Consider the following 26,192-nt stretch of genomic DNA (forward strand, 5'->3'; position numbering starts at 1 on the left):
ACAAAGTTTCAAAGCGCTACCTTCATTGAGAACCCTGTTAGACAAGGTTTTGTTACCACGTGCATCACGCATTTGCGAAATCACGATAGACTCGAAACTGGAGCAGAGGTCCATTCGGGAAATCGGCAACGAAAATCCATGGAATGTTGAAGCAAGCCTACGGGAATGAAGCAGTGAGTTCAGGCGAGTGTTTTGAGCGGCATTCGCATTTCAGAAATGGCAGAACATCGCTGGAGGACGACGAGAGGCCAGGTCGACCACACACGTGCAACACTGCCGAAAATGTCGAAACAATTCGACAAATTGTACATGATGACAGACGCATCAGAGAAATTGCCGACATCGTCAACATGTCATTTGGAGAGACTGAAATGATCCTCATGTCCACATCCAAATGGATGCTCCATGACGACGATGCGCCAGCTCACAGAGCTCTCGCAACACGCCAGTTTTGCACCTGTAACAAGATGGTCGTCGTTTCTCAGTCCCCGTATTCACCAGATTTAGCCTCCTCCGACTTTTTTTTTTTGTTTCCGAAGATGAAATTCAAGCTAAAAGGTTGCCGTTTTGGCACTGTGGAGGAGATCCAACGCGAATTGCAGAAGGTGCTTGATAGACTTCTAGAACACTACTTCCAGGAGGCATTCCAAAAATGGCAGACGCGCTGGGATCAGTGTATAGCTGAAAGGTATGGCAGCCAAATTTAAATTGGATAATTTTATTTCCATTTATAGGACAGGACTCGGAATTCAATGATCACACCTCGTAACACATTTTTTATTTACAAAGTAAATTTCTCTTTTCTACCGTTTCTGAGAGATCTCGTCTCTTGTTTTTGAATTTAAGACACCTATCGTAGCAATTTTTTAAAAATCCAACTGCTAAATTAATTACAACACAATACTGTAGGCCTATCTTAAATTTTCATAGAACTACAACACAATACTTTCTGTCCATACCTCTCGTTATACGGTTAGTGTTACGGCCTGTAAAACAACGTCCTTTATCTCGGATATAAGACATGCTGGAATGCTGTATTTTAATATCTTGAAATGTTTCGCGTTTGATCTCCTAGAGAGGACATTTTTCGCTGGATCCGTCATTCTACTCAAATAACAGCATGCTACCTTCAAATATGTACGGCATTTTCTCCGAAGCGGAACAAAGTGGTCGGATCGATACGTAATTATATCCTATATGCATTTATACTAAATTTATCCATGGATCGCGTGACAAAAATTTGTTACGTGTATTGCTCGACATTCCGGAGTAAAGAAAATCAATATGGACGTAGAATAGGAAACTAATCATTTGCTTCGAGAAGCATAATGTAACAGACTGATGAATTTTTATAGGTCAAGTTTTATAAGGAGTCTCAGTATATTTCCTTCAGTGCCGTACGTAGAATTTTGTCAAGGGTCGTTATTTAAATTGTTTACAATTTACATTATCGGTATTTTACATTTTGTGTATTATCATCATTATTATTACCATTATTAACCGCATTATGTAAAAATATATAAATCTTCTAAGTTATTTTAAGACATGAAATGAAAAATGCCATGATTTTAGCTTCGTTAATACTTCAGGACGAAGAGACCCTGTACCCTTGAGCCTTTTGTGTACAGCAACGAACATTCGTCTATTTGGTATGCAACTAAGTAGAAATTGCGGTTTAGTACATTCCCGACTACCTCTAAAAATATTTGGACTATACTTCTTACACTCTGTAATTAATGTGTGTTTATCTTAGTCTTATGCAAATATTGTGAGGATCACGTAAGAGCAGTTCCTAAAAGGCAAATTTAGCCCTCTCTTCAGTGCTGCCAACTAATACCAGATATCACCAAAGAGGGTAAACTCACAACGTCATTACAATAATAATAATAATAATAATAATAATAATAATAATAATAATAACAATAATAATAATAATAATATACTATTAATAATAACGATGCCGTGCTTATTTACTACATCTCATCTTTATGTTGGGATGTGTTTTCTAAATGGCTCAATAATTTATGAAAGACTAGGCCTATATTCTCCTTCTGGATCTCTCGCACATTATGTTGGAAATTAGTAGATTAATATTATCTAATATTAAAATGTATTTTGTCTGACAACATGAAATTCATTGCCTTGACTAAACAGTTTACGATTCACGAGACCTAACCTAAAAAGGTATTTTGAATGATCACGTAAAGTGATTAATACAGACTCCGGAAACCGAATGCTACTTTGAAATGTATGCTTAAGAACACTTACTTATCCTAATAATTTTGCTATTCTAGTTATAATTGCTATCTCCGTGCGCATTTTCTAACGATTACCCAAGTGCATGTATCACACCATTTGTTATATTTACTTGCACATATCCGACTATAATCTTGAATTGTAACAACAACGCAACACATAAAACAACTATTATACACTATCTACCAAAAAGTAATTGGGCACTGTTTTTGCCCCTTTAGAACCTCTTGATACCATCTCTTGTTGCAGCCGCCCTGTCAGGCATGCTCTCCACTAATTTGTATAGGATATCCACTGGAATGCGTCGCCATTCCTCTTGCAACATGGCACTCAGTTGGACAATGGAAGTTGGCCCCATGTTTCGGCGGCTACTATGCAGTGGTATGCAGACAATAATGCTCACCGGTTGGACTGGCCTGCACAGAGTCCTGATATCAACCGCATTGAGCATCTTTGGGTCGAATTGGATCAGTGATTGAGGTTTTGGGAGATGCGGCCAACTTCCATTGTCCAACTGAGTGCCATGTTGCAAGAGGAATGGCGACGCATTCCAGTGGATATCCTACACAAACTAGTGGAGAGCATGCCTGGCAGGATGGCTGCTGTTGTAGCAACAAGAGGTGGTACCACGAGGTTCTAAAGGGGCAAAAACAGTGCCCAATTACTTGTTGGTAGATAGTGTATATTAATATAATACTGATATTAATTATTAGTATTTTCGAGTTTCACTAGCTTCCAGTAATTGGCTCAGAAATCTAGAACAATTTGAATTTTCAAAATTTGCACTGCCGACAACAGCTGTTCCTGCTGTCAACATAAGTTAGAAAATCACTAGGCCTACCAGTTATAGTATTTGTCAGTATCGAAATTCGAAACGAAGTAGGCAAAAGAAAATTCAACCTTGAAACTAAAAAATCACCATAATCCATTAGAATATATAGTAATGGGGGAGGGGAATGGTTAGGTTTCACACTTAGGATATTGAGTAAGTTGATCCGGACTATATTTGGCGGATATTATTTAAGGGTATATAATTTTCATAAATAACAAACTTGTGAAATTTTGCATTCACGCAATTTGTTCCATGTCGTTATTTTTAATCCGAAAACTACGAAATTAATCGATTTATAGAAATATTTATTGCGCTTAATTCATTTATTATATAAGGGATTCCGCAATACACTACAAAGGAACTTCACAAATAGACACTCCACAAATAGACGCTCAATCTCGTATACTTCACGATACAAGGTAAGTCAACGCATCCTGTCCCGTGCTGCACAGGGCTGACCAGTTGAACCAGTGCAGTAGTGTGCAGATACTCGTACACGTTGGCAGCAAGGCAGGGAACAAAAAATGTGTGCTTATGTTGAAGCAGAAGTTATAACTATTGGAACGGTTTAAAAAAGGTGAATCAATCAGAGCCATCCCTCAAGAATTTGACATTTCGATCAGAACAGTGCATAGGATAAAACAAAATTCATCTAATTACGATGCATTCTGTAGTGATTATAAGAAGCTTTGTTATTATCAGTTGATTGTAGGATGAAAACACAGCTTATTTTGTGTATTTCCTAAATTTAATCAATAGGGATGATTTATGTTCTCTTGAAGGGTATACACCATTTTAAAATAATTTAATACACAAACACAACTATTACAAGAAATGCTCAATAAGTTTTTGTAGCTTTATTCTCTTCGGCTCTAATCAACAATAACAAAAATGCAGGTTACCAGGTGAGATAGAAAAGAAAAGATGCGAAAACAAATGAATGTGGTATATAAACAATTTAATACTCTTTCATATTCAAATACAAAAAATATAGGGGTGCATTTGAAATTTCAAAGTGGGAGTGGCTGGGGGTGGGAGGTGAAATCTAAAATTAAATTAAGCCTTGTTTAAGACTTCCCCCTTGATATCTAACTTTACGTGTTTTTTTGTTTAAATTGAATTCAATTAATTGACTATAGTCCCGTCGCTCTAATTTCCGGCAGCCAATCACGTTGCAGGTCGGCTACATTTAAACGTGTGCGTCTTGTGATTCGCTGATTCATTTCTTAAGGCTCGATAAATACTTAATATAATCGCCCGCCATTTTAGCTCTTTCGATGGCGTTCGCAGAAAGCACACGAAGCCGTTATTTGCCGCTCAATTGTTTGCTGAATTACACAGCGTTTGATTTATTATCATAGGAGCTACAACATGATAATGTTTAACGGTATGGCAAATAGATTCCTCGTATGGTAGCTCGGCAACGTAAGAACAAAAATGGCTAACGATACTACCTACCTAGACTTTATAGAGCCTTCACTTTCTAAGACGTAAGCAAAGAGGCGGAGTCACGCCGGAAATAACAGCGTCGGGACTATAATTATTTAGAGTGGGAAGTTTTGAAATGAAAGCCCCGTATATAGATATATTTAGAGAGTTTTTCCTCTAGAAGTTTGTTTTATGTTTCAGATGTATCACGTATATATTATACTTAATCACGGATTTATTTGTTATATATTTTGGATATACTACAACATATTATTTAAAATTATATACGTTAATTATTTATGTTTCGGTCCGCACGCCATAAAAAAACATTGTACAGCCCTTATGTTTACCAATGTCCGCAGTACTCCGTAGAAAGACAGCGTTCGTACCTCGTCTCGCACACGGACCACTGCTGTGTCTATTTGTGGAGTTCCACTATAACATGAAAACTACACCACGACAATGTAATCATTAGTAATTATGGTGTTGTATTTTAGTGTAGACTTAAAAGAATAAATCGTAGCTGGATTAAACCGTTCGAAGTTATCGAGTAAATAAAACTAATAATTACAAGTTGAATGAATTGTCAGTTGCCACGAAAAAAGAGGCATATATATAAAAGCTCTTTTGTTTTCATAATCTGACTATCGATTATCACGAGACTTAAATTTAATCCTGTCAAAACTCGTTGACCGGTACGACAGTATATATGGATTCCAAACGAGGGAGCAATGATAACCAGCAAGCTCTGTACGCTGTCCGATGCAAATGCGCTTAGACGGGATATCGCAGGTGGGCAGTACGGAGGCGATTACGAAGGACAGCTGAATGCTTAGTCGCAATTCACTCGGAATCTTTTGTTACCAATACAATTCAATGAGCATTTGTTACCATGCCCCACAAGGAAACACGCCGGAGGCACTGTTCAGAGACTAACACGGTCAGATCTTATAATGGGTCTGTATTACGTAATCTTCAGCATATTCAGTCTGCGCATCGGTAGAGAGTTTGTATCCAAGTTTCCAAAATAGTAGTAAACAACGATTAATTAATTATAATTATTAACATATTGGTTAGTCAAATGACAATAGTACATTATGCAACGAGCCTATAATGATAGTAATTAAGAATCGAGTATGGATATTTATGAAACGAGCGCAAGCTAGTTTCATAATTTTCATACGAGCTTTTTAATTACCATTATAGGCGAGTTTCATACGACTTTTTATGCTCGACCATATTTCTAACTTGAAATTACCGGTATTCAGATGTATACATTTTATTTGTATCTGACAAGATCGGAAGTGACCTTGTTCTAGTCGTGAATTGTGAGATGTGCGCAGACGCGAAAGTATTGATTTTTTCCGAGGAACAATAATGTCACTGACCTTGACGTAGTCCCGTTAAACTTGATAATATTATAATATTATAACCTTGATTATTGAATTCGACATTGAAAAACGAGATGACAAATTTAATTTATTTGAATATTATTTACAATTAACGCTAATTATTATAGTAACAGAACATAACCTTCTGCGACAGTATTGGATTTCCAGCCTCCGTGACTTTTCGCTAATTCTCTTTCGATTGCATATCCGAGAATAATCTATACTTGCGGTTTTATAACGGTACAAAGCTGACTTGTCATTGGCTGAACACATGTAAGCTGAGTTATCATTGGCTGAAGACCTGTACTTCAATGAATAGGTGTACTTTAATGACATGCATTAAAGGACTGCTACCAGGTGTATAATTAGTACATTTCGGCATGGTCGAGCATAAAATATATTTTATGCTCGACCATGCCGAAATGTAGTAATTATACACATGGTAGCAGCCCTTTAATGGACCTCATTAAATTTCAGGTCTTCCACCAATCATAAAACACCATTGTAGCAATATGAAAGCGCAAGTATCGATTATTCTTGGATATGCAATCGAAAGACAACTAGCGAAACGTCACGGAGGCTGGAAATCCAATACTGTCGCAGAAGGTTATGTTCTGTTACTATAATAATTAGCGTTAATTGTAAATAATATTCAAATAAATTAAATTTGTCATCTCGTTTTTCAATGTCTAAATCAGTTTCAAGGTTATATCAAGATTAATGTTCATTTTACTCTTTAGATTATATCAAGGTCAATGACATTTGTTCCTAGGAAAAAAATCAATACTTTCGCGTCTGCGCACATCTCACAATTTACGAGATATTGCACATGGTTAGTTCCGCTCCCCAGTCAGATAAGAATAACATGAATACTTATGAATAATTTCAAGTTAGAAATATGGTCGAGCATAAAAAGTCGTATAAAACTTGCCTATAATGGTAATTAAGACGCGAGTATGTTTATGAAACGAGCGCAAGCGAGTTTCATAATTTTCATACGAGCGTCTTAATTACTACCATTATAGGCTCGTTGCATAATGTACTAACATAGGCCTAAGAAGAAGTAGATGAAAAACAGATAAATAGATACGGTAAAAGGGGCTCATATTTGGCTGGACTTGTAGAGGAAGAAGAGAAAATAAGAGAAATGAAAGGACGTATATGAGAAAAAAAAGAACGAAGCAAAAGTAAACAATGATTACAAGAAGAAGCAACACGAGATATGAGAGGGAAGCGAAAATAGACTAAGAAACGATACATTAACCCAGAGTTTCCCAACATTTTTTGACTGACGACACATTTTACTGAACGCCCACGATATCGCGACACACGTATTTGTTTTTAATAATAATAATAATAATAATAATAATAATAATAATAATAATAATAATAATAATAAGTGCTTTCTTCTGGAGGAAGAGTTGGTGGAACTCTATGTAGAATATTTTATAGCGAACGAGAAGTTGATTACTGTTCATTGCAAAGAAATTTTGTTGTTTTTAACCACCTTTTCGTCCAACTAAGACTTTCAGATCTAAGCTGTTTCAGCGTGTTCCGCCAGAACAAAAGCAGTCGTAATGTCGGACATCCAGTGTTGTAGATAGGTCGATGTTAACACACAATCGAAAATTCTAAAAAATAAAAATAAAAAAAAAACAAGCAGCAACCTGAGTGGCATTATGGAAAAAAAAAAAAACAAAACAAAACAAAACAAATGTACCTGTGTGTCAAAAATCCCAACCTATCTATACTGGATGTCCGATAAAAGATTTTTATTATCGTTTTTGAACCCATCCATAGTATTTAAATTAATGTGAAGTCTGCGCTTGGTGAGTTGCACAGAGTTTCTCTATACGTGACCTTATGATTAACACACCAACAGTAAATCATCTTCAAGATGCAACAGACTGTTTTTTTTTTCTTAGTAGAAAAATGGTGTTTCACACAAGTATAAATTTAAAAACGGCAGTTCAAAATAAATTTTTAGTTTATTCGACAGCATCGACTAATTTGACAAAACATTTCAGCATATACGACACTCGGGATTTTGTTCATAATATTCATCTCTACGCCATGTAAAACCATATTGCAAGTATTCATCACTATACCCACGAAACGCGATACGTTTTTGTGAACTCTGAAGGGAATTTTCGCTCACATTATTTGAATTAGCATTGCTGTCATCTACCCCAGACCTTGATTCAGATTGTCTTTTTCAAATTTAAAATTTGTTCGTGATAAAATCTAAATAAAGCACTTTTGATAAAATAGTCGCACTATCACCCGCTTACACGTACATACTCGTATATACTGAAACTGACAAATATATTCTGACAATTCTAAACTCTGTTTTTTACTAAGTAGGACAGTTTTTTTACTAAATGGGAAGAGTAAACAAATTACAAAGCATTCTTGCATGTGTTAGATTTCATTCGAATTATCACCAGACAGAAAAATTAATCTGAGCATTGTTGCAGGTGTTCACGTTTCATTGGTAAAGTGTGTCTCAAAATAAAATGCACTATATCAAAGACTTCGTTGTAAAAAAAAATGCGTTGTAAAGAGACTTTCTGGATGGCATAAAATGTATTTTTCAATTCGAATAACGTGCAGTACAACCGGGGGAGGGGGGTATTTTGTGACCACTACAAAAATGTTTAATGAAATGAATTTGTAGCCTGCAATGCTTAGGATGTTGACTCAGCGTAGACCAGACATGGAAATATCGCTCATAAATATACCCATACTGCAGTATCGTACATCACGAACGTGTTTTGCAAATGCATACGGCAGGATAGCAGAGAACTGCAATCATCACGTCTCAGAGATTCTCCTCCTATGCCTACTCAAAGTACTTCGCGTGGCCTATTTCAGTTTCATTGATCGCATTCTTTCGAGGAACAATTTCAAATTCAAATTTATTTATTCAATACATTCGGTTTTCATTGCAGTAGGCAGTGCAACCGAAATAACAGAAACTCGTGTTCGGGTGCAGTTCAGCTTTATACAATAGTAATATGCGTTACAAGAGCGGTATGTTGAAGTTTTCATGTTCGAGGAAAAGTTTGAAAAAGCCAAACGTAGTTGAGCTTTTTTCATTTCCGAGAATTAAAAGAAAACATACCGCTCGTGTATCGTGCATTATTTTGTGCGAAGATAGTTTATTACATACCTGAAAGAGGAATTTCTAATTAGTTGCAATGAAATCTCCATCTTGGTTTCTGTTCAATGACGGCAACTTTTAAAAACAAAAATATCTATCTTCAAATTGTTGCTATAAAATGTTTGCTGTGTTTACTATATTCCAGCAGGCCGTGATATGCGTCTGTCTTCCCCCCCCCCCCCAGTCTATAAATGCGAACTTAAAACAAACGGTAAGGTTATGTAATGATTTATTTTTCATTTTAATATTTTAACAATATTATTTATATAACATATTGCAGTAATAACATCGGCATCCTGGAATCTTGTTGATTTTTTCACGGCTTCCTTAATGTTACTTGCATCACGGATGCAGTAACTTTAGTGGAGTTGTAGAGTTTACTTAATTTTTGCAAATATTTAAAAACAATAATTAACAGTGCAATTTAGGTGAAATTGTAGTGGTAAGTTTCCAATTTATAATTATTACTATATTGAACGTCTCTAAAAATAATATGTTAAAAGCCTAAAGCAGTAATATCAATATGTCACTTAAGCGGTAAGAAGAGGGAAATTGTTATGTCTGTTCGGTTGGGAATACTGAATGTGGAATTTTAGACTTACCGCGGATTGGTTTTGTGCGGAAACCAAGCAAATACGCACGATCTCGCACAAAATATTTTACAAAACTGAAGTGTTATTCAGTACAATAGCATTCATATAGAGTAAAATACAGATAACATGTAATAATCTACACAAATATAGGAACTACAAACGCACATGTGCATTAAACTCCAATTTTAAACTCAATTAGCTTAAAAGCGAAAACAATTAAATAATTAATCTAATTTGTTTCCTAAATCCATGTGTATTAAGTGTACTTAGTTCAGAGTTAGCTCTAATTAATGAATTATATATTCTGGGTCCAAAATTTCTGTTGTGTTTTAATCCAGCAGTTGTGTGGCATTTGGGATGTGTGTAGAAAGAAACTGTAATTTTATCTCGTACAGTTTTCATGAGGATCAATTCTGCAATGATTGGGAAAAGTGGCATAAGTCAGTTTCCACAAACATTTTTTATTAATTTGACAACTTACGGAACATCTGCTCGCTTGGGAAAATAGACATAAGTATTTCTCCCATTACAATAATTCAAACAGAAGAAAATCAAATCGACATAAAGCAGTGTGAAGACAGTTTTTTTCCTTCTCCTGTAAAATTAATATTTTTGACTTGTGCCACTTTTCCCGAGCACTAAAGAATTATAAATTTATTTTGCTTTTTATGGAAGCAAATCAGCAATATCTGTTCTAGATTTGATACACCACATTTCGATAATTCTTTTATGGAACAAAATTAAAGGATAGTGTGTCGATTTTGTCATACCATACTGAATTATGGATTAAAACAGAGCAAAGTATACTGTACGCAGGGCATAAATCTATACTAATAATAAATCTGTAGCCGAACTTTTTCTGGTAATTTTCTATTTTCCAAAAATAATTGGTCCTAACATATATAATTAACCACCCTGAAACCGAAAATCGTTTTTTTTTTTTTTTTTTCATTTTTGTTTGTATGTCTGTCTGTCTGTATGTTTGTTACCTTTTCACGCGATAATGGATGAACGGATTTCGATGAAAATTGGAATATAAATTATGTTCGTTGTAACTTAGATTTTAGGCTATATGGCATTCAAAATACATTATTTAAAAGGGGGGTTATAAGGGGGCCTGAATTAAATAAATCGAAATATCTCGCTTATTATTGATTTTTTATGAAAAATGTTACATAACAAAAGTTTCTTTAAAAATAATTTGCGATAAGTTTTATTCCTTGAACAATTTTTATAGGACTGATATTTAATGAGATAAATGAGTTTTAAAATTAAAATAACTGCCATATAAGGCCGTATAATGAAATAAAAAACAAATGACTTCGTCTATAAGGGGCTTTGGACAGCAACAATCGAAAGCTATGAAAGATAGCCTACAGAGAATGTTTCTGTGTTTGTATGAAGTAATATCGGAAGCTAAATTAACCGATTTGTATAATTAATTATTATTTCACCATTGGAAAGTGTAGCTTCTCTAGATGGACATAATGCTATAATGTTATTACAGTAACTTCTGATATAATATAATGTAATATAATATAATATTATATAATATAATTTAAGTTATTTGAAGGGTTCAGAACCATATTGGGCCAAACGCCATTTACTGAATACGTAGAAAACAAGGGTTAAAATTAAGTTATTACCATAATTCAATGGAAACCTATAACAAGTAGAATAAAGTATACACATTAAATCTAAATAATGTCAATGTTCATTAAACTATGGTTGCATGTAATAAAAATTAAGAAACATGTTAAAGGAATTGTCATTGCACCAATGAGTGGTCTCTGGACCAAAATGATCACATTTTAATTATTTGGATGCAATTTAAATTAAGTAACATATTAAACGATTTATCTTTCTATCAAACAGGAATGTTCCCTGGATCAAATGTCCTATTTTAATTATGTAATTACTTTATATTTATTTCTAACGGGTGCAGCGGAGCGCACGTGTACGGCTAGTAGGTAAATAAGAACGTAGAATGGAATAGATGCAAATGTGTTACTGGTAACGACTATAAATTATATCGATCAATTCATGAAATTCTGAGGTATTCAAGAAAACACAGAATACTATATTGTCTATAAAGAAAACACTACAAAAATCATAATTAAACGGTAATACAAAATCAATACAGTACATGGGATGTCGTCTTATTTTATTTAGTATTAGCGTACTTGCCACTGAGCCTGACACTCGCGGGTTAAAACCCGGTTCAGATCGATGAATTGTTCAAGGTGCTGAAAAACTCATTCACTTCCTTTGGGATGAAAGTGAAGTTGGCAGATCATGTCATCTAGATTAGTAGCACAGTAACATAACCATATAACTCAATGAAAGATATCCGGGTAAAATTACGGTCTATTTCAACGCCAAGGTTTTCTGCTCTGTGGACAGACATTTCTGCAAGTCATCTGAGACTGCACCGTCTAGTCTCGAATCAAAACAGAAAAATCTGTTCCTAGCTGCAAAAGCTCTTAAAAATTCAACTAGGTCGTCAAAATTTGTGGAAAACAAGGCAACCGTGCAGCCAGAGTTGTGCAATGATAAAAGAGATAGGCAATGGCCATATTCATAGACATTCTTAGCGCGGGCTTCCGGTGAATGATCAGCGAACTAACGTTTTTCGTATTCACAAACCAGTGTTAGCGATATGATATGATATGATATGATATGATATATGATATGATATATGATATGATATGATATGATATGATATGATATGATATGATATGATATGATATGATATGATATGATATGATATGATATGATATGATATATGATATGAATCCTGTACTAGTAATCAGTCGATAGCCGGGGCTAGTTTAGCACGCTCGTAGAGCGGGCTAGCGAAATGTCTATGCATAGCACCCGATGAGTCTAAGGAAGCTACGTTCTTTCGGCTAATCTAAACCGCCTCCATGTATAATAATCTAGTGCAGGACTGCACAAACAGCGCTCAACGAGCGCGCGCGCTCCTTCGGAGCGGGAGAGCGGTATTTACTGCTCGCCGAAACGGAGAGGAACATACATCAGAATGACAGACTTGCTTTGGGTAGAGGAAAGGGAAACGATCACTCAATTATCTAGTGGAGTGCAGTGTGTAGGCCTATTCTCAGTAACTATTTCACGTTGCTTACCTACTGCTACAGTAGGCTACAGTATGGAGGAATCTAAAAGACGGAACATAACATTTAACGATTTACAGCTCGAACTTATTGATCTTCAATGTGACCTAAGAGCTAAAGATCGTTTGAATAATACTACTAGCCTGGTTAGTTTTACAAGACTAAACATTAGCAATAATATCCACGACTACACAGGCTGACTGTGAAAATGATTGCTATGTTTGGCTCAATATTTATATTTGTGAGCAACTGTTTTCTATGTATAATCAACTTTAATAAAGGCATACATCGAACATCTGTAACTGATGTTTCATTATGATCAGTAGGCTACTGTTTCTTTCAGCTGCCAACAGCATAAAACCTCGTTTTGATGTACTGATAAATAAAAATATAACAAAATGATATTGTACATTTAAGTAGCTATAGAGTTTCTATTACTTCTGTAAAGTAAATATTTCTTTATTAATTAATAATAGTCCAAGATAGTTTTGCAAACACTGAACGGGAATTCATTTCATAAGCACTCGTACTAGTACTGTATTTCCTTTTGTGTACATTTTGTACGAGATCACCCCTTCTTCCAGTCCATCCTTATACAGAGCGCAGCTAATATCTGACTTCCGCTCATGAGCTGTGAGCCGGCTCGGAGAGCGCAAACCTTGTGCAGGCCTGATCTAGTGCATAGCTCATTAAAGGTCCGTTTCATCAACAGGGGTTAAAACTTAACCTCCTGTTCTACAGTTTCAACTCTACATTTGATTAAAATTCTCTGTAATCAACAAAAGTTAGTTTTAACACGGGGTTAAGCTTGGGATTAAGTTAACACCTAGGTTCAGTTGGGTTAAATGTTTAACTCGGAGCTAAAATCAAAATGGCTGCTGTAAATAATGTTTTAACGCAGAATTGCTCTATTTAGATAATTATGTTAAACGGTGTTTCTAAGATTAAAAATCTACCTGAGAAACAATTTGTAAGGAGATATAGATTGTCAAAAGCCGTAGTCATTAATATTGCCGATGAAATTCACAAGAGGTTAGAATACACAACGGAGAGAAACAGAACTCTCTCTCTCCTATGCTGCATATATTATTAACATTTGAGCTTCTATTTCTCTTCCAAACCTCTTCCGTTTTCTTGGTCACTGTTAAGGATGGAGTTTTGGAAGAAAAAAGAATAGCGCAACAAGATGTGTTCATAAAAACAAATTCTCGGTCACGGCCTTCTACATTAGTACTTTTCCTCTGTCCCCTCGAGGGTTAGAGTGATGTTAGCTAACTCACTGACGAAAAGGCTTGGTGAAACGCATTAATCGAAAGAACTAGTTAAAATTTTACAGATATAACAATATAACTTATTTGTCTCAGAGCACCCTGTTAGCCAAGGATATTTCTTACACCATGAAACGCAGTGTAACCATCTGGTACGTATAAAATAACTGTTTTACATGCATTAAAAAAGATTTCTGATGGTACGTTTTTATGTTGGCAGAAGTTGAATGGTGTTAAGTAATTACAGTAGCGTAAAGTTCTATTTTCTGTATTATTTTGAAGAACATAAACATATGAAATTAGACATAGTGTGACATAAATTTCATTAGTTCTGCATTTGCCCTTTCAAGCACACACCAGACACATGACGAGACTTGTGTAACGTGGGTCAGCAGAATGCTGGGTCTTCTTCCAAGACAGCTGGGATATCACATTGCCAACGGACAAAAATCGATGTTCGGGGGAATTCGAAACCAAGGAAGTATCAGGTACGCAACGCCAAAACTATGCTTTGATCATTGCGTATATCACTAAATAAATCAGGATCAGAGCTCGTTTATACAGAGTGAACCGTAAGTTATGTCATTTATTTTAGGGCGTTATTCTCTGGAATATTTCAAACAAAAAAGTTTCATACAATTTTGCTCGTTTGCGCTTCCTTTTTCAGATAAAACATCTTTTATATGAAATGTCTCATAGTATCTTTTGGGAAAGTCATTGATTTAATTCGCAATATATTCAGTCAATTTAAGAGAACAGTGTATTATGACAAATTATTGGAAGAATGTTAGTTTCGTCCTTTAAATGTGCATAAATTTGATCCGAACAAATGTAAATTTTCGTTTGAAAAGAAATTTTAAAGTGTTACATTTGTTCGGATCAAATTTATGCACATTTAAAGGACAAAACTAAAATTCTTTGAATCATTTAATATAATACACTGCTCTCTTAAATTTACCAAGCATATTGGAAATTAAATCAACGGCTGTCCTAAAACACGTTATGAAATATTATGGATTTATTAATTTGTCCTACAGAATAATCTCTGTTATGTTGACAATTAATAATGAGGAGAAAAATTCGCTCCGGCGCCGGGGATCGAACCCGGGTCCTTGGTTCTACGTACCAAGCGCTCTGACCACTGAGCTATGCCGAATTCAATCCACAGCACCGGATCGAACCTTCCTCCTTCATTGTTTCCCTTTTGTGGCCTGACTCCAAGTTAGGCATATAATTTATGTTGACGTATATATGTCTAGTGCAAATGCCATTATACTAGGAGTGCACTCAGTTGAGTGACTTATTTGGCCGGGATTCCGCAGTTGTGATGCACTGCTAGCTATGAGAATATTATGGATTTATTAATTTGTCCTACAGAATAATCTCTGTTATGTTGACAATTAATATTGAGGAGAAAAATTCGCTCCGGCGCCGGGGATCGAACACGGGTCCTTGGTTCTACGTACCAAGCGGTCTGACCACTGAGCTACGCCGAATTCAATCCACAGCACCGGAGCGAACCTTCCTCCTTCAGTGTTTCCCTTTGTGACCTGACTCCAAGTTAGGCATATATGACTAGTGTCAACTGCCATTATACTAGGAGCGCACTCAGTTGAGTGACTTATTTGCCTAACTTGGAGTCAGGCCACAAAGGGTAACGCTTTAGGAGGAAGGTTCGATCCGGTGCTGTGGACTGAATTCGGCGTAGCTCAGTGGTCAGAGCGCTTGGTACGTAGAACCAAGGACCCGGATTCGATCCCCGGCGCCGGAGAGAATTTTTCTCCTCACTATTAACGTTATGAAATGTTTTATATTAAACAATTTTTATCTCGAAAAGGAAGGAAAAACAGCAAAATTGTATTAAACTTCTTTGTTTAAAATATCTCAAAGAATAACTGAAATCAATTACATTATTTACGGTTCACCCTGTATAACATGGTATACGTTTTTTCCCAAGAAAGTCAAGCTAAGAATTTTTATTGTCCCTTAAAAATTCACTCGGCCACGGATAACTATTGAATTATTAACTACTTCACGCAGAATAGTAACATTTTAAACCTAACAGAATTAGATCTGCTTAGTCAATAGTAGGCCTAATCATGAATTCCGGCTTCAAAAGCACGAACGAAGTAGCTTGCTTGTAAGTTTCCTTAACCTACTTTACTGGCTCTAATACGCCTCTGCTTTCGGTTGCCGAACTACGGCAACGCATTTTGCATATTAATTGTCTTACAGTACGGATATTACTTGTCAAGGATGGCAAATAGCGAAGATGCTGATTTTTTAACTTATTAATTAAGTATAAGACACATTTCAGAACGGCAACAAAACAGACTATATTTTTGTGCTCTCATTTAGGCATTCCGTCTATCAGAATACGGAAATGTCTCGCATTTTGTTAATATTTAGTATCTAGGAGTGCTATTCATAGACATTTCGCAGCACCGCTACGAGCGTACTAAGCTAGCCCCGGTTATCGACTGGTTACATGTACAGAATTCAAATCATATCCTATCGCTAACACTGGTTTATGAATACGAAAAACGCTGATAATCCACCGGAAACCCGCGCTAAAGATGTCTATGAATACGGCCCTAGGAGTCGGTTCATCCGGGAATGATACACAAGCAATATAATTTTCTTTCTGACAAGCAAACATTCTGATGGGGGCAGATAAAGTTATTTTTTTTTTCTTCTACCATGTTAATAATGTCAAAAGATTTTTTACTTACTTACAAATGGCTTTTTAAGGAACCCGCAGGTTCATTGCAGCCCTCACATAAGCCCGCCATCAGTCCCTATACTGTGCAAGATTAATCCAGTCTCTATCATCATATCCCACATCACTCAAAACAATTTAATATTATCCTCCGATCTACGTCTCGACCTCCCCAAAGGCCTTTTTCCCTCCGGTCTCCCAACTAAATAAATGATATATTTATGTTCTAGGTCTTTACATAAGAAGTATATAAGACGCACATTTTATTTTTTAATTTAATTATGTATTCAGAGTAACAGTATATCACATTAAAGCGTAAGGTGATTAGTTCACAATAATAACCTGAATCAACAATGGCCAGAGAGTACTCATTTTCATATTACACAAATTGATTTACTTATTTATTTATTTTTTTTATCGATGTGCTTATTTCGTTCTTTAAGGTTATCGCTGAGCTCAGTTGTTTGGCGCACCCGGAAATAACAAGCCCAACATAGGAATTGACCCCTCTGGTTTTATCTATTTGTCATACTGATGGAACCAGTATGTACTTCCGTAACGTTGAAAATGTTAAGTTCTAGAACACAGTGGAATACACGAAAGGCTATTTCTGAATTAGTTTCTCAATTTTAACATTGACCTGGCTCTTTGGAAGCTTTGAAGTTTCGAGTGGATTCGGGTAGGCTAGTACCACATTCTAGTATACACAGTAAGCTTGAGTTGTGAGGGTGCTAGGAACAATAGACTGTGCCGGTATTATTTCGCATTGTCTGTAATGAGGCGATAGTAGCGATCCTAGTGGTTAGCAACTCTCTATGGATGCATATTTACTACGTATTGAGCTTCGTGGCTGTATATATCAGACTGTGCTAGTACTCTGAAAACAATCCCGGGCTCGAGTTCAGGGGGTGAACAGGCCGGAACGAGCTTCAAAATTTTGGCTCGTGTAGACCTCTATTCTGTAATATACGGTAATCTTATGGCATTAGACAGACTCTCTTCATTCATATACAGTTTCTATTATGAGGTACACAAATGTCGAAAGTAATCATAGCGTAATATATATAATTTATCCCGATATGTAATATGCACCGAGAAAGGAAGAAACCGTCATAATACATCACATAAATTTATTATGTCTAGACAAAGTTCATATGCTCCGAAGTATTGAAAAGGCATTACAAACTCACCAAGACTTATCGCTTGCAGTATATACATGTTCAGAGCTGTTCAAAAATAACAAAGTTCGAGAGACATAATGATTGATGTTGTCTGCAACATGTTACTAAGGGAAACTTCTGTGGAAAATTGAGAACACAAACTGTTCACAATAGCAAAAGCAGTCTGTAAAAGAATACTGAGTGCCATATGGAAAACGAATGCACAGTATTTCACATTTAATTGGACTACGATTACAAACTAATTCGTGTAATGCTATGCAGATATTTTTTGAATATTTATACAAAATTATGAAGAAACGTTATGTTTTTATCTCAAAGGAGAAAGTACAGAAATTATATTAGGCATATGCAAGAATAAATATTTTCTTAGCGAAGTATTTAAATTGTGTATCTTTTCTTAGACTACAAATTGATCATTATATCGTTTTCAATTGAAGAGTTAAAAACGGAGAAAGCAAAGGTTAAAGTTAAGTGAATGCCACAGTTTAACGAAAATTGACATATCATTTCGTTTTAATGCGTATACTTTATATTACTTGCTATTACGTTTCTATTGAATTATGTTAATAACTTCATTTTAATCCTTGTTTTCTATGGTTTTAGTAAATGGCGCTTGGCCCACTATGGTTCTGAACCCTTCAATTGTATGACAATTACCATGTATCCGAAGTTCGTGGGTTCAAATCCGGCGAGAGGGAGCTGTTAAGGGTCATAAAGATTATTCACATATCTTCTTTCGTAAAGGAAATTATGTTGGGGGTAATGAGACGTAGAAAAATTATCGACCACTTGACTTGTACAATATAGTTCTGTTTTGAGTATGTAACTCATTGAAATTTCAGGTGTCTGCTGGGTAACGAGTCACGAAACCGTAAAGGTTTTATGACGGAAAAAAAAAATGTGACAACAGAAAAATATGAGGTGAGTACAATTAGACAATAAGGTTGCAATGTGAAGATGGATTTATGAATGAATGAATGAATGAATATTGTATGTAATGTATGTGACATGTTTCAGACATCTATTCCTGAAAACAGGTTACAGGTAAAACACGTACAATATCTTTTCTTGGTCGCGCTTGCTTTACCGAAACAATCGTTAACTTTCCTCGAATTACTAAGGTGCAGTGTTGCCACTGGCCAAAAATAAAATATCAGTTCTCATAGGAAACTGTACCAAATTGTATTTTTTTTTTTTTGGTTTACTTAATGTACCAAATGTACCGATCTTTTGCACCCGCCCAACAAACAACACATTCTGGGAAAATGCATTAATACATAACAGAAAACTAACATTAAATTTGTTGTCCCTTTACTATATTTACAGCAATACGAGTTTTATTCTTTAACATAATCCGGACTAATTGGGGGATAAGTTGTCCGAATAAACGAAAGCCCGGATTAACTGAAATGTTCTAAATGGACAGTACAAGGTGAATTAAAACTCCGTTTAGAGCAGTAAACTCCGTTTACCCCTTTAAAAGGGCATACACCTAATTTACATAAAATATAAAGCATTTCTATACATAAATACATTACGATGTGCCCATCGAACCTGGTTTTACATAACTGGAAACGCTTAGTGCAGAAATTGGTTTAAAATACGGAGCTATGTGACCAATTCGATTGTTGACTTCCAGCTACTTTTAAAACATAGCATTCTCCATTTTTAGGAAAGCTATTTTATTAACTGTCCGGATTAAGCCAAGTCCGGATTATCGGATTCTGACTAACGAGATTTTACTGTACCTACTGTCGTTCCATAGTCATTTCGATTATTTACATCATTACTTTAATAACAGAAACTTATTTTCTGGATAACAGCAAAGGAGAGCATTTAATTTTAAAAGCAATCAATTTAAAATCCCCGATTATTATATTTAATTTCAAGCGGACTAAATATCATTGTTGATAGTTGGTAATAATCATACTATTGCTACCAATAATATAATTTAACATTGGTTAACATTTGCAAAATTCTCAGTATTCATATTGTAAAATAAAAAAAAAGTACAGATTGTACCAATTATATCAAATTGTACGAAAAAAATCAACAGTACGTACCAACGTACAGACCATTTAAAACTGTACCAAACCCGTACAATTTTACCAAAAGTGGCAACACTGCTACGGTGTACCCCACACAGGCATCAACATTAGTAACCTTTTCCAACTGGCCAACCTGTGACGTTGTAGCGCGTTTCCCCTCTCTGAGCAGAGCTAATAGAACACTTGAGAGAGGGTAATGTGTCTCAGCTATTTAAACATCTCCAGCCCTTCCACTATTACTCCCCCTACCTCCCCTTACTTTGCTTTTTTACCTATGCTTCCCCTCTCAACAAAATCGAGAGCAGAGACGTGTGACGTCACAGAGCTAGCAGTTGGAAATTCCTAGCCTAACGAATTTAAATACCACGAACTTACGAGTATGGGTGACACTCTGCAAATTTTAAAGACAGTTAATAATAACAAACATATGAACGCCACAGAGGATTACTATATACCTACATATTCTTATAATAGTAATACGCATTTACTTAATGAACAATTCCCCAATTTAAATAATCCGCTTTACAAAATTGTAAAGAAGTAAATTCTTGGTAATCCACTAGGTTTGCCAGGTTTTCTTTAAATGCTAACGTATTTCTGTAAAGCTCAGTCGTGTTGCTACAACATTGCGTTTAGGTCAGCTTCTCCTCAACCAAATTTGTAAGTATTAAAAACCACGATTCTAAATTCAACATTCACTTTTTAACTTTCAATTTCAAAATTTTTACACTTCCCCATTATATTTTACAGGACTTTGGTTTCATACACCGCTCAAACAGCAGCACCAGCGAGCTATATGTTCTACTATTTTGTGATTTATGACCACCTGCAATTGAAGATTGTCAAATTATTTTATCTCGTTGTACATTTAACCATCAGCACATTGTTTTTTCTATACTTTGTATGGTTATAAATTTTATGTTACACGTATGTTCTTAATTGCATATGCTTACACCGCCTATCATATTAACTTTTCCAAACATTTTTAACGATTGTACTTAAACCAGAAATCATAAGTGTTCATTATGTGTCATTGCTTCGATGAGACCTCAGGATGTCATATTCATGGCGAAAACGTTCGTCGGTCATTATGTACCATTTCATGTAATAATCGAATGGTTTAATTTTGATTATTGATAAGCAGGGAACGGATTTATATGGACTAAAAATATATGAAATATGTAAATATATATGTAGTTATTTTTACCAAAATATGGAATTAAATATGGATTTTTACCAAAATATGGAATTAAATATGGACTTAAAATTATAAAAAAATGACTATGTACGTTAAATATTGGTACATTTTAATCAAACTAAACAAAAAATATAATGGACGTACCTTATCTTCCAATGTAGTTTCAACAAAACACAATTTTTATTGTCTGTTACCATAACAATAGGTTACAAACATTTCTTTCAAGTGCTGAAAAGTGAATCTTCTTCTATTGTCTCTGAGGATAGATTTATACTGACTAAAAGAGCGTTCGACGTCACAAGAAGTAACTGGTACATAATTCAATTTCACAATGTCTGCTGGGGATAAGTCCAAGTTAATCTTCACTGTTGATTCACCACTCATCACAGCAACAACCTTTTGTAGTTCTTCATATCCAGGGTTTTTTGAAAGTACAGTGTCCACCTTAGCTCTTACTGCATCTGCAACTTTACCTCTACCACGATTCAGTTGTTCCACAGTACTATTTATAATTTCAAAACTTTCAGATAGTGAAAGGTGCCTATTTTGGAGACTTTTGAGCGTTTTTATGATGCATGAAAATGTATGCTGAATGTGAGCTAAGTCATTCTTCACACTTATGTCACAGGTAACTGTTTTCGCAGTATCAATTGAGACTGCATCTTCAGAGTCCAATGCAAGGAGAACATTGTTAATAGAGTCTATATGTTCGGCATAATATTCAACTGCTTCTAGCCATGTACCCCATCTAGTTAAAATTGGCTTTGGTGGCAATGGAATTTCAGGGTACATTTCTTTCAACACGTTAACTCTACTGGGAGCTTTGAGAAATACTTTTTTCACTGATGAAATCAACAAATCTACTTTAGGGAAATTGTCTCTGACCACTTCTGCCACACGATGAAATGCATGCGCCACACAAGTAAAATGAGTCAATTTAGGATATACAACAGATAATGCTTGTCCAGCTTTGACCATATAAGGGGCAGCATCGCTAATAAAGAATAACACATTATCGTACATAATACCCTTTGGCCACAGGATACCCATAGCTTCGTTGAACAGTTTAACTATAGTTTTGTTATTGCACTTTTCTAGAACATCACAATGTAAAAGAATTCGTTCAGAATATTGTTCACTTAACAAACCGATAACTACATTACCAACAAGTCTACCTTCTTTGTCGGGAGTCTCATCAATGGAAACCCAAATTGAACTATCTTTAATTTCATCTCTTATCTTCTGTATTGTCTCATCGTAGATGGATGGAGCATACGTCTTCCTAAGTGTTGACTCATCCGGGATTGTATGTTGAGTATATTTTTCAAGGAATTCCCTGAAGACCTTATTCTTTAGTTTGTAGAGAGGAATATCAGCAGAGATGAGAGAACGGCACAGGTCGATGTTAAACTCAGATCTTACATTCGATGTTGTTGGTTGTGTTAAAAACAATTGTCTCTGCTTGGAATTTAGTTGTTTGTTGGCCTGATGTTTACTAGTTGTAATGTGTTGTTGCACCAGGAACTTTTGTGTAGATGATACTGCACACTGACACAAATTACAAAATAATATTTTATTGTCAGTTGATAAACCATCTTCTTTAAATTCTGAAATGTAACTTGTTAGTTTTGATTTTAAATTGACTGAATGACGTACTTTTGGCATATTTACCGTCTTTATAGTATGATTTACAAAACTGAACCTATGTGTACTCTGACTGGCATTTAACTGTTGAGCTGCACAACTGAAGTCTGTTAAAAATTTTAAATTAAATTAATACAGTTTTATAACTTACTTTCCCATTGTTGATAGGACTGCTAATTTTCAAATAACTCTGATGTTAAAGGGATTACTGAACATGTGTTTAAATCTCTATTGTTGAAATGTATTTTTAAAAGTTAATGGAATTTTGTTTTGTTTTATTGATAAACCTAATATAATATGGACTGTTTTATATGAAATATGGAAAATATATGGAAATTAACGAAAATATGTACTAAACTCTAAAATATGGAAAAATATGGAAAATAAAAGTAGGATTTTTCAACCCTACACATTGTGAAACATAAAGATAATGCAAAATATAAATTATATTAGCTTTATAAGTAAATATGTATTTACATATAAATCCTTTCCCTGTTGATAAGTAATTCTGACAGTAATAAATCCATACATATTTGAATTTAAATACATCGGTTGATACAACAATGAAGATTTTAAAGAACAGCAAGTATTATGTCCAGGAGAGAAAGAAGAAAGAAGCCCCGAAGCTTATCCACAGACCAAGCGATGCATGCCTGCCACATACTATGGAAGGCTTCTTACAAAAGTGACATGTTTATACTGAGATTAATAGTTACCTTCAAGAAACAGTGTAAATACAATTTAAAACGTCTATTTCCGCTTGTACGTATTAGTTTCTGAAGAAACCCAACTGTATAAAAGACTTAAGTCGCATAAATATATTTACGCGAAGAAGTCCAAGAAGTAAGTTATAATTATCTGTAAATTAATCAAAGCCAATATTTTTAGTTTTTATTTTTATTTAACTCAAGACTGCAAATATCACCATATATTTCACCTCAGTGATGAGATATTCCACACGTCTCTCCTCCTCCACATCGAAATAATTCGCTGCCAGTATTCTGACCCAATTCTTCAAGGTTGTCTCTCACACCATCGCCGCTGATCAAACCAGGTTCACGCAATCAGTGTTCCGGTCTCTCAACCAGTAACTTTAACTTTTCTCGCTACTTAAAGATACCTAACGGAGCAGATGTTCCTCAACGCTGTTAACGCGACAAGTGTTGTGAAGGTTTGGGTCTCGAACACTGGCGGCAGACTACTTCGATAACTGTATGAAAGAACTTCAGTCCAAACACAAACATTTGAATATACAGTAAAACCTCTATTATCCGTGGTAATGAAGAGGGTGAACTGAACAGTTAACCGAAAAAATCGGATAATTCGTACCACAATGATTTCTTCAATTACGTGTATAATACAATTCCATACGTAATTTAAAGTTCCTGCCATGCTGAAACAACTGATGTCTTCACACTAGACACTAACTGTGCAATATTATGCTCGTAATAAGTATAACAAACACAATTAAATACAATAATATGTAGCATTGTATCTTTGCTTTCTATTAAATCGCGCACAGTTGTAACGCCAATCTCGTATTCTCATGCGACATGTACCATTCATTTATTTTATTCCATAGAACTTACATGAGCAATGAAGCTTTAAGATGTGGAACAAGTTAAAATTTTACAATATTACAATTACAATTCTTACAAATTTTTACAGTTTTACAATTTAGTAATTTTCTACAATTTTGTGCAATTTTTTACAATATTTTGGCGAGATGTAATGAGATGAGGTGAGGTCAGAGGATTCGCCAAAAGATTACCCGGCATTTGCCTTTTGGTTGGGGAAAACCTCGGAAAAACCCAACCAGGTAATCAAATCAAGGGGGGTTATCAAATCAAAGGGGTACCACAGTTTATCTTTCCCAAAGCTGCTCAATTATTTGCATATTTTTTTTCCGATAATTAGCACAAGTTTTCTTTTGACATTCGTGGAAGACATTTCGCATACAAGTAATACAGCACGGCCAATCGAACAGGAGGACAATACTGAACGGTGCATGGATTTGCGGTTGTGTGGAAGTTTTTGAGGACATTTATCTGAAATCAGATTTCACTATTTTACAAGTTGGGAAAACACCCCCTCCCACAAGTAACTGTTTATGTTGCCGACAACGGCATACTGTGTAATGTCAGTGGTAATAGTAATATGCGTTACAAGAGCGGTATGTTGAAGTTTTCATGTTCGAGGAAAAATCTGAAAAAGCGAAACGTAGTTGAGCTTTTTTAATTTCCGAGAATTGAAAGAAAACATACCGCTCGTGTATCGTACATTATTTTGTGCGAAAATCGTTTATTACATACTTGAAAGAGGAATTTATGATTAGTTGCAATGAAATCTCCATCTTGGTTTCTGTTCAATGACGGCAAATTTGCAAAACAAAAATATCTATCTTCAACATTGTTGCTTTAAAATGTTTTCTGTGTTTACTATACTCCAGCAGGCCATGATATACGTCTGTCTTTTTTTTCCCCAGTCTATAAATGCGAACTTAAAACAAACGGCTTCCTTAATGTTACATGCATCACGAAATGCAGTAACTTTAGTGGAGTTGTAGAGTTTACTTAATTTTTGCAAATATTTAAAAACAATAATTAACAGTGCAATTTAGGTGAAATTGCAATGGTAAGTTTCCAATTTATAATTATTACTATATTGAACGTCTCTAAAAATAATATGTTAAAAGCCTAAAGCAGTAAAATGAATATGTCACTTAAGGGAACGCTCAGGTGAAATTACTAAATCTTGCAGTTTTAATTTTTTTTTCTCAAAGACCAAGGACACTAGAATAAAATTATGTGACACGTTTCCTTATTGAGATAAAATAAATGGCAGGAATTTTTTTCAACGTGATTTTCTTTAATTTTCGACGTGTGGAACCATTTATATATTAATTTAATTAATTTATATATAAATGGTCCCACACGTCGAAAATTAAAGAAAATCACGTTGAAAAAAATTCCGGCCCTTTATTGCATCTTAATAAGGAAACGTGTCACAATTTTATTCTGGTGTCCTTGTTCTTTGAGAAAAAAAATGAAAACTGTAAGATTTAGTAATTTCACCTGTGCGTTCCCTTAAGCGGTAAGAAGAGGGAAATTGTTATGTGTTCGATTGGGAATACTGAATGTGGAATTTTAGACTTACCGCGGGTTGGTTTTGTGCGGAAACCAAGCAAATACGCACGATCTCGCACAAAATATTGTAATAACCTTCTCTAGAAAAAATACGTACAGTACTATCGTAATGTACAGAACTTCGTAAACTTTTTTTGCAAAAAAAAAAAAAAAAAAAAAAAAAGAGAGAGAGAGAGAGAAAACGCGTGAGA

General features: G+C 35.1%; 1 protein-coding gene across 7 annotated transcripts in view; it reads right to left on the reverse strand.

Annotated features, from left to right (window-relative positions):
• MESK2 (misexpression suppressor of KSR 2) overlaps positions 1–26,192 on the reverse strand; it is a 502,743-nt gene that overhangs the window by 303,184 nt on the left and 173,367 nt on the right. The window lies entirely within an intron of this gene.

This window comes from Periplaneta americana, chromosome 1 (assembly GCF_040183065.1).
Source record: "Periplaneta americana isolate PAMFEO1 chromosome 1, P.americana_PAMFEO1_priV1, whole genome shotgun sequence".
Classification (NCBI taxonomy): Eukaryota; Metazoa; Arthropoda; class Insecta; order Blattodea; family Blattidae; genus Periplaneta; species Periplaneta americana.